The sequence below is a fragment of the Erythrolamprus reginae genome, chromosome 3, assembly GCF_031021105.1.
Source record: "Erythrolamprus reginae isolate rEryReg1 chromosome 3, rEryReg1.hap1, whole genome shotgun sequence".
Lineage (NCBI taxonomy): Eukaryota > Metazoa > Chordata > Lepidosauria > Squamata > Dipsadidae > Erythrolamprus > Erythrolamprus reginae.
Genome location: NC_091952.1, coordinates 220,258,188 through 220,273,829, shown reverse-complemented (window position 1 = coordinate 220,273,829; position 15,642 = coordinate 220,258,188).

The following is a 15,642-nucleotide window of genomic DNA, read 5'->3' as shown; positions in this document are numbered from 1 at the left end:
AGGGGGTGGGCCTTCTCTGTTACAGCTCCGGCTCTATGGAGTCAACTCTCCCCCCGATGTCCACACGGCTCCCACCCTACTGGTCTTCTGTAAGGCCATGAAGATCCAGCTTTGCCGGCAGGCCTGGGGATCATAAACTAACAACCATTATGGCCAAATCATAATGGTATGTATGCATGTTGTTGTGACTGTTCTATCATGGGTTTTTTAATAAGGATTTTATAGTTTTAGATTTCTTTTTTATTGTATTGTATTTATATTGTTTATTGTAAGCCACCTTGAGTCCTTCAGGATTGAGTGGCATAGAAGTCGAATTAAATAAATAAATAAATAATAAAAACAAAAATAATATCAAAAACCTGAGTAGAGCAGAAAAATTGCAAGTCTAACCTGAACTAGGATTTTTAAGAATAAGGAAAATGTTCCCTTTATCATGGGTGAAAATCAAAATGATTTTGCAACATAGATTTAAAAGCAATGTTGTCTTTTTCTTATTTTGATTTTTAAAAAACCCTATAAAATAATTTGTTCAGCTCATTTTTAACGTCTTAAAAAGAAGTTTTATTTGGAGATATTCAAAGACTGCCGCCCTGTGGTGAAATCCTGTCTTTAAAATATGGATGCTTGCATTATGTCATATTTTATGAAGACAAAGAAATGTTGGTTTGAAAAATTGCCTTGTTGGGATGGTCTGAGAACTAGGGACACAAAATATATTTTGAAACAGTTTGTTCTTATTTAAGGCTTGTATACATTGTGGAATATTACTGTATACACAATCATATTGTATTTAATACCTAAGGTACAAAACAATCTCTTTGATATGTTATACTGTTTATTTGGTCAATGACCTGCAGGATATTTTTAAAGAAATAAAACACAAAAGTAAAATCAAATAGATGAGATAAAATACTAGCACAATAAATATAAAATAAGAAACAAAAATGTATTATATACTACTATAAGGGTGTGTTTATTTCGTGTACAAGTGTAAATCTAAAAGAATAGAATCTATGAAGTAAAAAAATATGATACATAAAACAAGATAGCTAACCTGAACTAAACTTGAAGTGAATAAAACAGAATAGCTATTTCGGCGACCAATTATGCTGGCAAAATTTTTATCATAGCAACACAGAATTTAGCTATTGCTCAAGCAATAAAAGGTTTCAAATTTTCTGGAAAGTGGTTCTCATAGTAACTGTGTGACCTTCTTGGAAGTTTACATATTAGGGACACTATATATGCAGAGATGATATTTCTGTATAAGATTTCTGATATGATCTTCTTCTCCAATGTAGCATTGATGCAGTTATAGTAGACATTAATTATAACAATAGCAGTAATTCACCTAGAAGACTAATAGCAATACTGTGAAGAGAAATACTTAATTACTAACACAATGACTAGTGGTTCTTAGCCACTGTTACATATTAGAAAATAGACCCATGATAGACCTACCCTTGCTGGACAGACAACTCAAGTTGTCAAGTTTTGTAAGGAAGAAAGATCGTAGCAAACCTGTCCAGAGGCTACCATCGTTTTACTCAGTCCAGGACCTGGTGCATGATCGGATCCCTGGCAGAGTGCATGGCAATGTCAGCAGCAGAAATGGGAGACCTCAGCTCCTCATTGAGGAGGACCTCAGATGCTGGACCAGGGTCAAAAATGGGCAGAGGTAGAGGGCAGTGATTGAGACCATCAGTGTTGGTCAGGTCCTTGCCAGGACAAGATCTCAGTCCATCTAGACACGCAGGGGGAAAAGATTTGGGATTTCTAATGATCCCCTGTTAAAAGGTCTAAAAGGGACTCGTAATCTGATGTGCTCAAAAGGACACCCATAGACATAATTGTGGAATTTCTTGACAGCTGCCATTGACAGCTTCACTCTTGACAGCTGCCACTTGATGGCTGCTAGGGCCTCTCTGTCAATTTGGCTATAATTTGTTTTTCTACAAGCCCTGGAAAAATAAGTGATAGCCGCCTCTGTGCCATTGGGCATTTTATGGCTGAGGACGGCTCCAATGCAATAGGGGATGTGTCTAGTGAAGGGCTACCATTTTTTTTTACTATCGTACTGTGGGTATGGCTTATACAGGATGCCCTGCATTTTCTTTCAACATCTTTCAGTGCAAATTGGGTACTCTGGGATGGAGTTCCATTTTTGCTACCCCCCTGCATCCCCCCCCCTGCCCGGGCAGCAGCCCACCTCTGGATGCGTCCATAGCCAGGGTGGGTGGATGCTTGTGGTTGTACTGGACAAAGACAGTGTCAGACATAAGAAGGCATTTTACAGCTTCAAAAGCAACACCTTCCTGCTTGCCCCACTGCCAGGGTGTTTGGAATCCAAGCGCCTGTGAAGAGGCTCAGCTACACTGGCCTTATGGGCAGGAAAACACTATAGAAATTCAAAAGGCCCAGGAAAGCCTGTAATTCAGCCTTATTGGCTGGGGTGGAGCTTGTTTTATGGCTGCCACCTTAGATAGAGTGGGGTTAATTCCAGCAGAGTCAATTAGGTATCCTGTATCTACACAGGAAACCCCCAACTCGCACTTGGTCTTCTTCAATTTGAGGCGAGCCTGCCTAAGTTACAGGAGGACATTGCAAACTCTGTTAATGAGTTCCTGCTTGTCAGAAGCAGAGATCAGGATGTCATCAAATAGGGGATGTTTTGGAAAAGGCCGGGGAAAATATGCATTCACAGAAACAATAAAAGGCGGAAATAGCTCATCCTCACAAAAGAATCCCATGCCATGTGCATATGCACACCCGGTTTTGTTCCTGTGGCACCGGGAATGGTGGCCCATCACTGTTGATAACTCAAAGGTTCTGCACACTCCTTAACAGGGTCTCCCACTTTGCATGATCAGTGGGCTCTAGGACACCTTAGGGATTAACTTATCAAGCTCAGTGTCCACTTTAGGAATGGTACACATCTGGGCTTCAGGCGGATGGGTGCCACCTGGGGAGGGTGTAAGTTTAGGTAGAATAGGGGTGCCCACATAGTTACCCAGAGTCTTCTTGAAAACATCAGCAAACTCAGTAGCCAGGCTCTTCAAGTCATCATAGACAGAGTGGATGCCAGTGATGCTGAGGCCCAAGGAACTGAACCAACCCAAGGAGAGATGGAAGGGTACCTTAGACAACATGAAGGGGAGGTGACCTGTAAAGCTACCTTTTTCCACCAGAAATTGGCCTGCCCCAGAATGGGAATATTGTTGCCCTGGTAATCCCTGCAGGGATCTAGAGAGGCTTGAGAGAAGGTGGGCACTAATTTCTTCAAAGTACCCCAGGAAACTGCTCTTGGAGGAACAAGTGTCAACCTCTATGGTACAAGGGGAGCCCTCAATTTTAACTGATAGGTAGATCTTCTTCCTGCTTCCTCTGGAGGTTTGGCAGTGGTTCGATAGTCTCTCCTGACAGAGAAGCTGTCATCTCTAGGCTTGTGGACCTGCTTGGGGGTCACTGGGGGAACTGGCTAGGCAGTGGCTGCCAGGATGGTGATTGGCAGGTTGGTGCGGCATACCCTAGCTAAATGACTAACTTGCCACAGCATCTACAAATAGCCATTTTAAAATGGCAAGGGGCGTAAGGGTGCGCGTCTCTGCACCCTAGGCAAGGTGGCAAGGGAGCTTTCCGCGGCTGGGGCCATTTCTTTGTGGTATTGACCTGAGGCAACTAATTTCATCTTTATCATCCCTGGCCTCATCTGGATCGCATCGTCGTGGTGGACAGCCATGAAACGGTTGATAGGGGCAGCGCCAGGCTCAGATTTCTGTATTTCTGTATCATTTGCCATATTACAGATTTCTTTATCATTTGCCATATTACAGACTCCTCCAGGAATATCAACCCTATTGCACACTTTAGAGTCATCAACAAATAGGCAAGCCTTCCTTACCAAACCTTCTCCCATGTCCCTCACAAACGTATTTGGTTGCCAAATAAAATGAGTTTTTATGCATATGCTCTGGGAATGTGTTGAAGTTCAAAAATTTTGGAAGGAAGTACAGAATGAAATTAACAATATGCTAAACATTAATTGGATAATCACGAAAGAATTAGCAGTTAAATAGTTAAACATGGAGAATTACGAGAATTTAAAGAAATCAAAACAGCAGCTTTGGAAAGCGCTCAAGCAGTAGTGGTTCTAGGGTGGAAGGATAGTAATAAATGGACAATCCAGAATTGATACTGGTTTATGGTGGACCACATCCACTTCGAAATTATGGAAATAAGATTAAATAACTTTGATGAAAATAAATTGGAGAAGCTGATGGCACGATGGAATAAGGTGAAAAATTATATCTTAAGTAGAATTTATGATGACAATGTGAAAAATAAATTCCAATCACTTTTTGTATGTAAAGAAATGTAAACCGGAGCCAAGGAAGAAATTGAAATTTATTGTAAATAATTTAACCCCCTAAATGGTGGTGGGATTTATTGGTGTTGGGCACTTTTTCTTTAAGATTTTTTTGTTTGTTTGTTTGTTGTAATAAAAATTTAATAAAAATGTTTGAAAAACCCCCACAAAAACAAACATATTAAAAACAATAGTGTAGAATCTGCCCAAGAAAGACAGTAGGCCTGGCAATCGTTAACAGGCTTTATTGGAGAACTCAGACAGCAACTTCATCAACTAATTGTAACAATAACAACAACAAGATGACCACACCTGGCAGCTATTTATACCTCCTGCTACCAGACTGATCCGGCCAATCCAGGCTCTGTATTTTCCCGCCCAAGGGTAAGAGGTGGGCTGCATTTCTCAACTGTCCTCTGGACACAACAAATAGGACCCAGAACAGACCCTTGTGGCACATAGCTTGTAACCAGGCTCTGCTCAGAACACTCGCCATTAACAACAACTCTCTGATATCTACGCTTCAGCCAGATGCAAATCCACTGAACTATCCAGGGATTAAGTCCAATCTTCACTAATTTATCTATCAGCTCTTTAATAATCTCCAATCTACTAACTTATACTGGAATCTTCTCTAAAAAAAAGGTGATTCACAAAGAACCAGGGTATGTGGGTATTATTATTATTATTATTTATTATTATTATTATTATTTATTATTATTATTATTATTTATTATTATTATTATTATTATTATTATTATTATTATTATTATTAATTGGATTTGTATGCCGCCCCTCTCCGCAGACTCGTATGTATGTACCTATCATATATATTCTCTTCCTTTCAAATATCCTCTCCTCTAAGTTCACTCTTACCCTTATATATATTACCACATGTCTATTTTCTTCCTATGTATTTGTGTATTGGACAAATGAATGAATGAATGAATGAATGAATGAATGAATGAATGAATAAATAAATAAATAAATAAATAAATAAATAAATAAATATCTCTGCTAGGAATTGTGTGAACAGCTGAATCCATAGTTGACCTGCCTTTCCGAAAGACCTCTTCTTGATTTCTGTTGTGCTTTGCAATATAATTGGTTTTTAATTTGTTCCAAGCTGTTTCACATCTTACATACATCTACCTTAAATCTACTTTTTACCACTTTGCAGAACCAGGCCAAACCGGGAACAACCCACCACTGTTTACAAAGTAAGGTCACTAATCTAGAGACTAATCATTTACATGCATAGATTTGGGATTATTTAGCATAGTTTTAATGTTATTAGTAATGTAAAATTACAGATCTGTATATAAGTGCCTTCTATTGTCTCTATCCTATATTCCATTCTTCTGCTGTTCAATTACTATCGCAATATTTCCTTTATACTATATAGCATGGTGTCAAATTCATGGTGTCACATTGCTGTCATGTGACATTTCGTGACATTTTTCCCGTTTGCAATGCTGGGATGGGTGAGGCCTGCTTTTGATGCATTTGGCCCATGGGCCGCCAGTTTGACACTCCTGATAATGTCATACTATTTATTATTATTATTACAGAATTTCCTCCTCATTAATACTATACTCCATTGTATTACCAGTAGTATTTTCTTCTTACAAGCTCTGAACTCTTTGCAGCCATAGAAAATTGGTCATGCAGGCTGTGAGTTAAATAATACAAATGTAAATTTTGTGAAGAGCAGAATTTTCCCCAGAATCTAATAATTTTTAATCTGTGCTCTGGATTGTCTACATGATTGGGGTGATGGACTTGGTTAGAAACAGAATTTACAGTCACTTTTCCCTAATGGCTTCACGTAATGCTCACACATTTTGTGATTATAGCTATTTTAACAAAACATTTAAACGGAATTGTAAAAATGAAATGAACAATCTTCAAAATTAACCACTATATCCCTATTTCCTTCAAAATATCACCTGGATTTTAGATATGTTTATAGTGCATGTTTCTGCCTATTTTTCACCCTATTCTAAATATACTACAGTATAGTCAATGAACTGGGACAGTTGTTATGCATTTTCTATTCTAGCCTCATGGTGGCGAAGTAGGCTAGGAAATCATTTTATGTTAGCCATTCTTGGATGGAATATCATATAAATCACATGAGATAGACAGTAGGAAGCATTACATTGACAGTTCCTTTGTGCATCCAGTTTTTCTGCTTTATTTTGAATATTTTAAATTTCCTGAGATTATAGGAAACATTGGAGGAATTTAGAAATCTGTTATTTCAACCATTGGAAAAGCAGCATCAAATAGAAGAAAAATAATACAAGTGTGTTAATGTTCATATTCCAAGCTTTTTACGTGGGGAAAGTATCTTTTTTGTTAATGCCTTACAAATGCGGCCTGTTTTGAAGAAAAGTCTAGTATGATTGTCCCCATGTCATAGTGAGAAATGAAACCAGCAGTATAGTGTGGAAATTATATGGGGTGATGAGCAGATATTATATATGTTACGCTGCGTTGTTCTCAGATGCTATTATTCTCCTACAGCAGGTTTCACAGAGTTTTATCTGAGAGAATTAAAGATAACTACGCCACACGTTATAGCTTATTTTTAACATCTCCACATTTTGCTCTATGTTCTTGAACTGAGTAGGTAGCTGCACGGTTGCAGAATTACAATCACTTCAAATTATGTCCTTGTATTATGCCCCTTGCATTTCGGATGGAAGTCAAGTCTGGTGGATTGCACTTTATAGCAATCCTCTAATACAAGCTTTAAGAACTGACAGCCATTCAGTCTTCATGGGTGAAATGCACAACACTTGCATATTGTTTAGAAGTCAAAGATAAATATCATTTATCTTTAACTACATATGTCTCAACGTGTACATGTATTCCAAGGAATCACGTGTTAGGATCTTTAAACAAAGCCACTCTGTGTTCATGAATATAATTGGGACACTCAGGTGGGAAAGAGTCTAAGTACAATAAGCCAAAGGTTGAGCACTCAATTTATGTGATTTATTATAAAAACAGAAGCATGTTTCAGGAAATGACATTTGGTGGAATCTGCAAATCTAATGGTTAAATCTAATGAAAGGAAAAAGAATGAGAAAAGTGAAGAGGAGTCACACCGAAGGATGGAGGAAGAGAGTGGAAACTGGCCAAAGAGATATGAGGAAGAGATAACAAGATACAAATGTGAGGAAGTTATTGAAAGACCAGAAACTATGTGGAAACTGAGAGTAAAAAAAAAGTTGGAATGCTGTTTTTATTTATTCCTAAGTGGTGAAGTGAGGCAGTGATATGCTCCTATGGGAACGGTCAGGAACGCAGTTCTGATAGCAAAATTTGGAGCTCCACCCCAGAGCACCCAATTTGCACTGAAAGATGTTGAAACAAAATGCAAAAGCCACGCTCACAGTATGGTAGTAAAAATGTTGGTAGTCCATCATTGAAGTGTGGGATGCACTATTTTCATTTGGGAGATTGTTTTTTGGTTACAGCAAACCAGGATTGCTTCATGACAGTTATGGAAGGTCTGATCTTTCAGACCACTTAAACAAATATTTCCTAAAGAAGATCTTCTGCAGATGGATCTAAGCCAGGTGTCTTACAGCAAGATTCCCAACCCCCAGGCCATGGCCTACTTCTAACCAAGTTGCATGGGAAATGGACAGGGATGGTCTACTGCCTGGATGTGTCGGGGGACGCAGTGGGGAATAGTGAAAATGGAGCTCCACCCCAGAGCACCCAATTTGCACAGAAAGATGTTGAAAGAAAATGCAGGGTGTCCTGCATAAGCCATGCCCACAGTGTGGTAGTAAAAAATTTGGTAACCTTTCACTGGCGATGGGCTACCAAATGCACATGCAGCTCAAATTGCATGAATGGCAGGCGTGCATGTATGTGTATGTATTGTAGCTCAACTAGTTGAACTGCGTGTGCAGGCACATGTGTGTTGGCCTGTCACTTGTGTGAGTTGAGATGCATGCATGTGAATGCCAGCCCGCTATCCAGCTGGCCCAGTTGCCCTTCTCCCTCCCCCCACAGTCAAGGCATCAAGCCACAAATTTTGGGAACTGTTGTCTTAGAGTGCTTTTCAGATTTATAAAGCAAAAACATTGTTCTTCTTGAAATCTCTAGTTCATAAATCTCTAGCATAGTTAATAAATTGAATATATACCGAACAGGAAAAGGTAAAGAAAAGGGTTTTGAGAGGGAACAAGGAGAAATAAAGTTTAAGGATAAAGTGACAATTCACTTTTACCTGTTTAACCTGGGAAAAGGATTTTTCTTTTTTAAAAAAAGGTAAATCATACAGATAAATGTATCCCCCACCCCAATAAGCAATTAATTAAATATTTTCTAAGTTTCGTGGATGGCTAAAGCTCTTACCAACATTTAACAGTATTTTTCTAGAGTTTTAAATAAAGTGCTTTCTCTCACCTTAGGACCAGAGAGAATGTAATCACTGGGTATACTTGACTGAACTTGAATGCATTAGAAAACAACCATATACAGTAACTACAAATTTTAGAGAGTGGAAACCACTCTCATGTTGCATACAAATGAAGATGTATTTCAAAATCACCAGGTTGGGATTGGCAAGACTGATCTCTCAAAGCTGTCAATTTAGTGGACTAATGGAAGGAGGGATGTCCATTAAAGCTGAATATCCATTAAATACCGAATGGGATTTTTTGAATCTCAAAATATACTCATAGATGACAAAAAATGGAATTAAAACTGCAGCTGTAAAGCATGGGGCAGCTTAAGCCATGGCTGTTCAAGGATTAATGCTGTGTTCAAAGATGATTTTGTCAATTCTGCTCTGGCTCATTGGAAACAGCAATAAGCTGCCATTTTCCTTTGAACAGCTGTGGTTTGCACCTTCCAATCACTGGGAATGTTTACCTTACCTGTGCTGAAAACCATCTATTATCCTCTTGTCTTTCCCCTTCAGAGGTTCAGCATCTGAACTTGCCACTTCTTGCATCCCCTTTGTTAAAATTTATCTAAAAAAATTCTGTCCTGAATCCAGCCTCAGTTCTGGTCAAAGCTATTGTGCAAAGTAACTGGATGCGAAATTGCCGAAATGTTATCGTATCTTCTTCATAAACAACAAGCCTTTAGAAGCCACAGAAAAATAGAGGCTGGGAAGGTCTAGGGGAGATTTCAGTGCTTTTGTTAGCATTGTTTATAGCTGACCTTCACACACATACCTTCCTTCCATAGAAACACTGGATATTTTTGCTGCCGCTAGATAAATGCACAGAAAAACCTGCGCTGAAAATTAGGGTTTAGAGCAAGGTGTATGCTAGCAATTTACTTCATTTCTTTTTTATGCATTGAGGGGATCAGATCGGATTTTTTTCTTTTCTTGGTTAGCTAGAGAGGGAACAAAGGAGCACCGCCAGTTGATAGCATTTTCTGGATTTCAAGTTTATCAGAAACTCCGGTGATTTCAAATTTCTTTGAGGAAGTTGGGGAGAGCTGTAAACTGTAATAGTGCGGAGTTGCGTAAGAACTGTTATTATTTTCTTTCCTGTCTTATAGTCTGACTAAGCCATGCCGTAGTTTATTATAGCCTCTGTTGGAGAAGGTGGATTTTTCAAAGCCGAGATGGTAGAAAAATGAAGAGCTAAATCCTGGGCAAAGACATTTCTGTCTCGGTTCTACTCAGTTTATTCTACTCTATTTGCACACAATGCTTAGGATAAGTTTGGGCTGACAGTATTTTCATATTGCTTCAAAATAAAACCACGGTTCTAATGATTGTTACAATATCTAAAAAAAAAAAGGTTGATTAAAGTTCAGGTTTGTAGATGGTAATGCAGCATATATATATATATATATAGCTTGGAAACTTCAGCCTGATGATGGTGAATGTGATTTCACCGAAACGTCGCATAAACATGCAAAATATTACACAGGGCAAAACCCGAACTCAGAACAATCTACATACATATACCCGTGAAAATTTACGAAAACAAATATATATATATATATATATATATATATATATATATATATATATATATATATATATATTGTTCTGAGTTCGGGTTTTGCCCTGTGTAATATTTTGCATGTCTATGCGACGTTTCGGTGAAATCACATTCACCATCATCAGGCTGAAGTTCCAAGCTTCGTGTTGTTGTAACAACACGAAGCTTGGAACTTCAGCCTGATGATGGTGAATGTGATTTCACCGAAACGTCGCATAGACATGCAAAATATTACACAGGGCAAAACCCGAACTCAAAACAATCTACATACATATACCCGTGAAAATTTACGAATATATATATATATATATATATATATATATATATATACACACACACACACACACACACACACACACACACACACACACACATATATGTTTTCGTAGATTTTCACGGGTACAGGTATGACGGTCTTGGTATATTCGGGATTCTTCCCGTGTAGGATTTGGAAATTTCTGGCGACGTTTCGACGAGGTCTCACTCGTCATCTTCAGGCTGGTGTTTCTGTCCTTGTTCTAAGGCGAACACTGCGAGACCTGAGCTGTCTTCCTTCTATAAATACTGGTGGCTGGGTGTGGTTTGATGGCTCAGCAATTGCCTGCTGTGTAGAAACTTCCTGGTGAGTCAGTGGGGTAACAATTGGGGTCGTTGATGTAGCTGAGGTATGCTGATTAGTTAATGGTTGTAGATTAGGCGTGATATCCTGAGTAGTTGGAACTTGCAGGCTACTTGATTGTTTTACAATGTGTGTTCTGAGTCTGGTTTCTATGGCTGGGATACATTTGAGGGCTGGTTTCCAGATGTCTGGTAAGCGAGAGGTATCATCCCGCTTGTTCATATTTTGGGGATGTTTTTCTATCTCGATGGCTTCCATGATTATTCTTTTGCTGTAGTGTTCTGTTTTGGAAATTAATTTGGTACTGTCAAAATCAATTTCATGTCCTGTAGTTTTAAAGTGTTGGAAAAGGGAGGAGGTTTTTTCTTTTTTCTTTAATGCATTCTTATGTTCTGCAACACGTGCATTTACTCTCCTGTTCGTTTGTCCAATATATGTGGCTGGGCAGATTTTACACGGTATTTGATAAACTCCCTGGTTTTCTAGTTGGATATTGTCTTTCGGGTTTCTTAGGATGTTGGCTATTTTTTTATCTGTACCAAAGGCTGTCTTGATGTTGTGTTTGCGGAGAATTTTACTGATTTTATCTGTGGTGCCTTTGATGTAAGGGAGGAGGGCGATGCCATTGTCCTGTTCTGTTTCTTGGTTCTTGGGGGGTGTCTCTTTTTGGATTAAGTTGTTGATTGCCTCTCTTTGGAATCCATTGGAAATTAATACATTTGTGAGACTGTGTAATTCAGGTTCCAGGTGGTCTTTGTCGGCTATGCGTTTGGTTCTGGAAATGAGGGTCTTGGCTACGGAATTGATCTGTGCGGGGTGGTGGTGGGATTTTGCATTCAAGTAGCAGTTGGTGTGTGTCTTCTTCTGGTAGACGGTGTGTCCTAGGGAGCCATCGGGGTTTTTGTAGATTAGGACATCCAGGAAGGGAAGTTTGTTGTTGGTTTCTATTTCCATGGTGAATTGTATTTTGGGGTGTAGGCTGTTGAGATGTGTGAGAAAGCAGTTTTTCTTTCCCATGTGGCCAAATTACGAAGGTGTCATCTACATATCTAACCCAGAGTTTGGGTTTGTATTCAGATTTGTCCAAGGCATTGGTTTCAAAATATTCCATGTATAAGTTTGCGATGACGTCACCCGTCATCACCCGTCATCGCAAACTACAGCACAGAAACACCAGCCTGAAGATGACGAGTGGGACCTCGTTGAAACGTTGCCAGAAATTTCCAAATCCTACACGGGAAGAAACCCAAATATACCAAGACCGTATGTATGTATGTATGTATGTATGTATGTATGTATGTATATATATATATATATATATATATATATATATATATATATATATATATATATATATATATACACACACACACACACATATATGACGGTCTTGGCATATTCAGGTTTCTTCCCGTGTAGGATTTGGAAATTTCTGGCAACGTTTCAACGAGGTCCCACTCGTCATCTTCGGGCTGGTGTTTCTGTCCTTGTTCTAGGGCGAACACAGCGAGACCTGAGCTGCCTTCCTTCTACAAATACTGGTGGCTGGGTGTGGTTTGATGGCTCAGCAATTGCCTGCTGTGTAGAAACTTCCTGGTAAGTCAGTGGGGTAACACCTGGGGTCGTTGATGTGACTGAGGTATGCTGATTAGTTAATGATTGTGGATTAGGCGTGATATCCTGAGTAGTTGGAGCTTGCAGGCTACTTGGTTGTTTTGCAATGTGTGTTCTGAGTCTGGTTTCAGTTTCTATGGCTGGGATACGTTTGTTAATGAGGGCTGGTTTCCAGATGTCTGGTAGGCAGGAGGTATCATCCCGCTTGTTCATATTTTGGGAATGTTTTTCTATCCCAATGGCTTCCATGATTATTCATTTGCTGTAGTGTTCTGTTTTGAAAATTAATTTAGTACTGTCAAAATCAATTTCATGTCCTGTAATTTTGAAGTGTTGGAAAAGGGGGGAGATTTTTTTCTTTTTTCCTTAATGCATTCTTATGTTCTGCAACACGTGCATTTACTCTCCATGCGTGTGTGTGTGTGTGTGTGTGTGTGTGTGTGTGTATTGACATGCAGGCAGGGAGATGAGTTGAAGATGAGGGCTGATTATGTAGATGTACAATATGTGTATGTTGAGTAGGTTGAGCAAATAGGTGAACATATGTTTTGGAAAGCAATCAGGAAAGGAACTACATTAGTGGGGTGAGTCTAACCCTGTGAGCCAGTTGGCCCTAGCAGGCTGGTTGGCTAAGCAAGCAGGGAAACAGCATGAAGTCAAGTGATTTGGGAAGTAATGTGGGAAGAGTGAGCAAATTGACAGGAGAGTGTGCCAAGAGACAAGCTTCAGGGAGGTCCTCAAGGCACGTTGTCTAACCCTTCCCACTCAGATTGCTGCTGAATGCAGTACCTTCAAGAAGAATAGCTCTGCACCTCTCCCAAGTCTAATGTGCTTCTTTCCCACTCATAGGTTGGTCCTGAGGTGCTAACCAGACAGGCTCATGCTTGCCCACATTAATTGAAGCCAAAAATTTAATTCTCAGTGTCTACACTTCAAAAGAAGTAAGAGATATTCTACATGAAGCATACTACATCTGATAACAGAAAGACACATTTAATTTGCCATCAACAGAATACAGATATATTGTGTTGTAACAGCTTTAACAGTGCATCCTAGGCACACATTGAACTGCTCAATAGCCCAAATCACCACACATTCAATTGCAATGTAGCATGAAATGGAAATCTCAAATAAAACAGGAAGAGGGGAAAGTATTATTCTGCTTTTAGTTTTGCCTATTCCTCTCCCCCTCCCTCCCCCCTTCTCTTTTTCTGTTTTGCTTATATAAAAATATTCCAGATATTTCTGGTTTTGTTTTGATATCATTTTACTTTTGTAAAAGAGCAAAATCCCTGACTAAAGTAAAATCACAAGCCCCCTTTGTTAAAAAATTATTTTATTGCAGAGAAGTGGTCATGACAAAGATAATTTATACTTTGGGTGGAGCCCATGAAAGGAAAAGCTAATGTTGAACCAAATGTAAGGAGCCAAAAACATTTTGCTTCTCCACTCTGTAAAGAATTTGATTCATGGGCCATGCAAGATGATTGATAAGTTAGCTGCTGCGTCTATAAAGTGTTTCTTTAACTGAAAGCTATTTCATTTGTGCTTGCAAGCTCAAATGTGGGTACATCCCAAAAGAACAATGAGTGTATTCTTGTCATACTAAAATCTAAGAAAACACATGATTAATATTTTTTTTTGCTTTTGCATGAAGCTAAGATAGTACCTATGTATATTTAATGGGAACCAAGTCCCATGAAACTTTGTGTAAATATAAACAAACATGAATTGGATCTGGCTGCAGTCCTAGAAATACTTAGGAATAAATGGATATACCTTTGAGAAACATTTTAAAGATCATTTTGTAATCATACATTCATGCATTGTAGAATAGGATTGCAGAAGAACATATACAGTACTTTGAAAATGAATTTGTTCCATTGTTTTATTCAAATATGCTGTGAATTATAGGAGCACCTTCTTTCTCAGGAGTTGAGATTAAGTACCACCCAATATGCTTATGAGGATTTGCTAGTTTCTACCAATTCATTTGGCATTGCTTATATGGGACAGTTTTATGGTGCATGTGCTTTCATTTGATATCATTTTTTATAAGTGCTGGAAGTATGATCACACAATGACTACCAAAGAAATGGGATGAATTATAAAATAACAAAGATATTACTACCTTCTTTGATTCTTATACCATTTAAAAAAAAGAATATCCATAAGCAGCTTAATGGAAAGATTTCTTTTTTCATTTGCATGAAAAGAGAACGTTCCACTTCTGAAAAATGCAGGATTGATAATGAAATAATTAAACATTTTCCTTCATTCATCTACCAGCTGTAGAGAGTTCAGAATGTTTGTTATAAAAAGAACTTAATTTTTAACCTAAAGCCAAGTTGTCTTTTCTCATTAAGCAGGAACAAGATGATAATTTCTTTCCTAGAACTCTTCAATTTTTTTAAACTAATGGCCATTCCTGCATCAATAGCTACAGAAGATCTTCTGCCCCATGCCATTTTATCCCTCCCCTTCCATTTTCCCAGTGGGATTAGAACCACTGTTCACTTTCCAACTCAGCAGCTAATCTTTGACCTTTGAACAATTATGAATGATTATTGGAAGTTCTAATGGACCTACCTGGAGGTAATTGTGACCTAGATTCTAAGTCCTTACATCCATTTTGGGATTTGCTGACTGTCACATTATTATTATTTTTCATTCAAACATTATGGATTTGGTAAACAAATCAAGTAAACATTTGATTGTTGCTTACTTTTAATCACCATACGATTGCAGGATGTATATTGCTTGAAAAAGTCTGTATCTGTCTCTGATCCTGTCTCTGTTTCCCTCTTACTCCTTCCTTCCCTCCCTCCCTATGTGTGTGTGTTTGTGAATGGTTTCTGTTCCTTTTCCCATCTTCCAATGTGCTAAATGAGTCTTTTAGTCACCTTGGATTTGAATACCATTTCTTGACTTTTCCTCCTGCACGTAAAGATTCTTTGTCATCTTTTTGAATTTATTGCAATGCAAAAATGCCTCTTTATCTCTCGCTGTGTTTCAAGCAAACTCTGAAAATAGCTCCAAGGCTGGTGGAT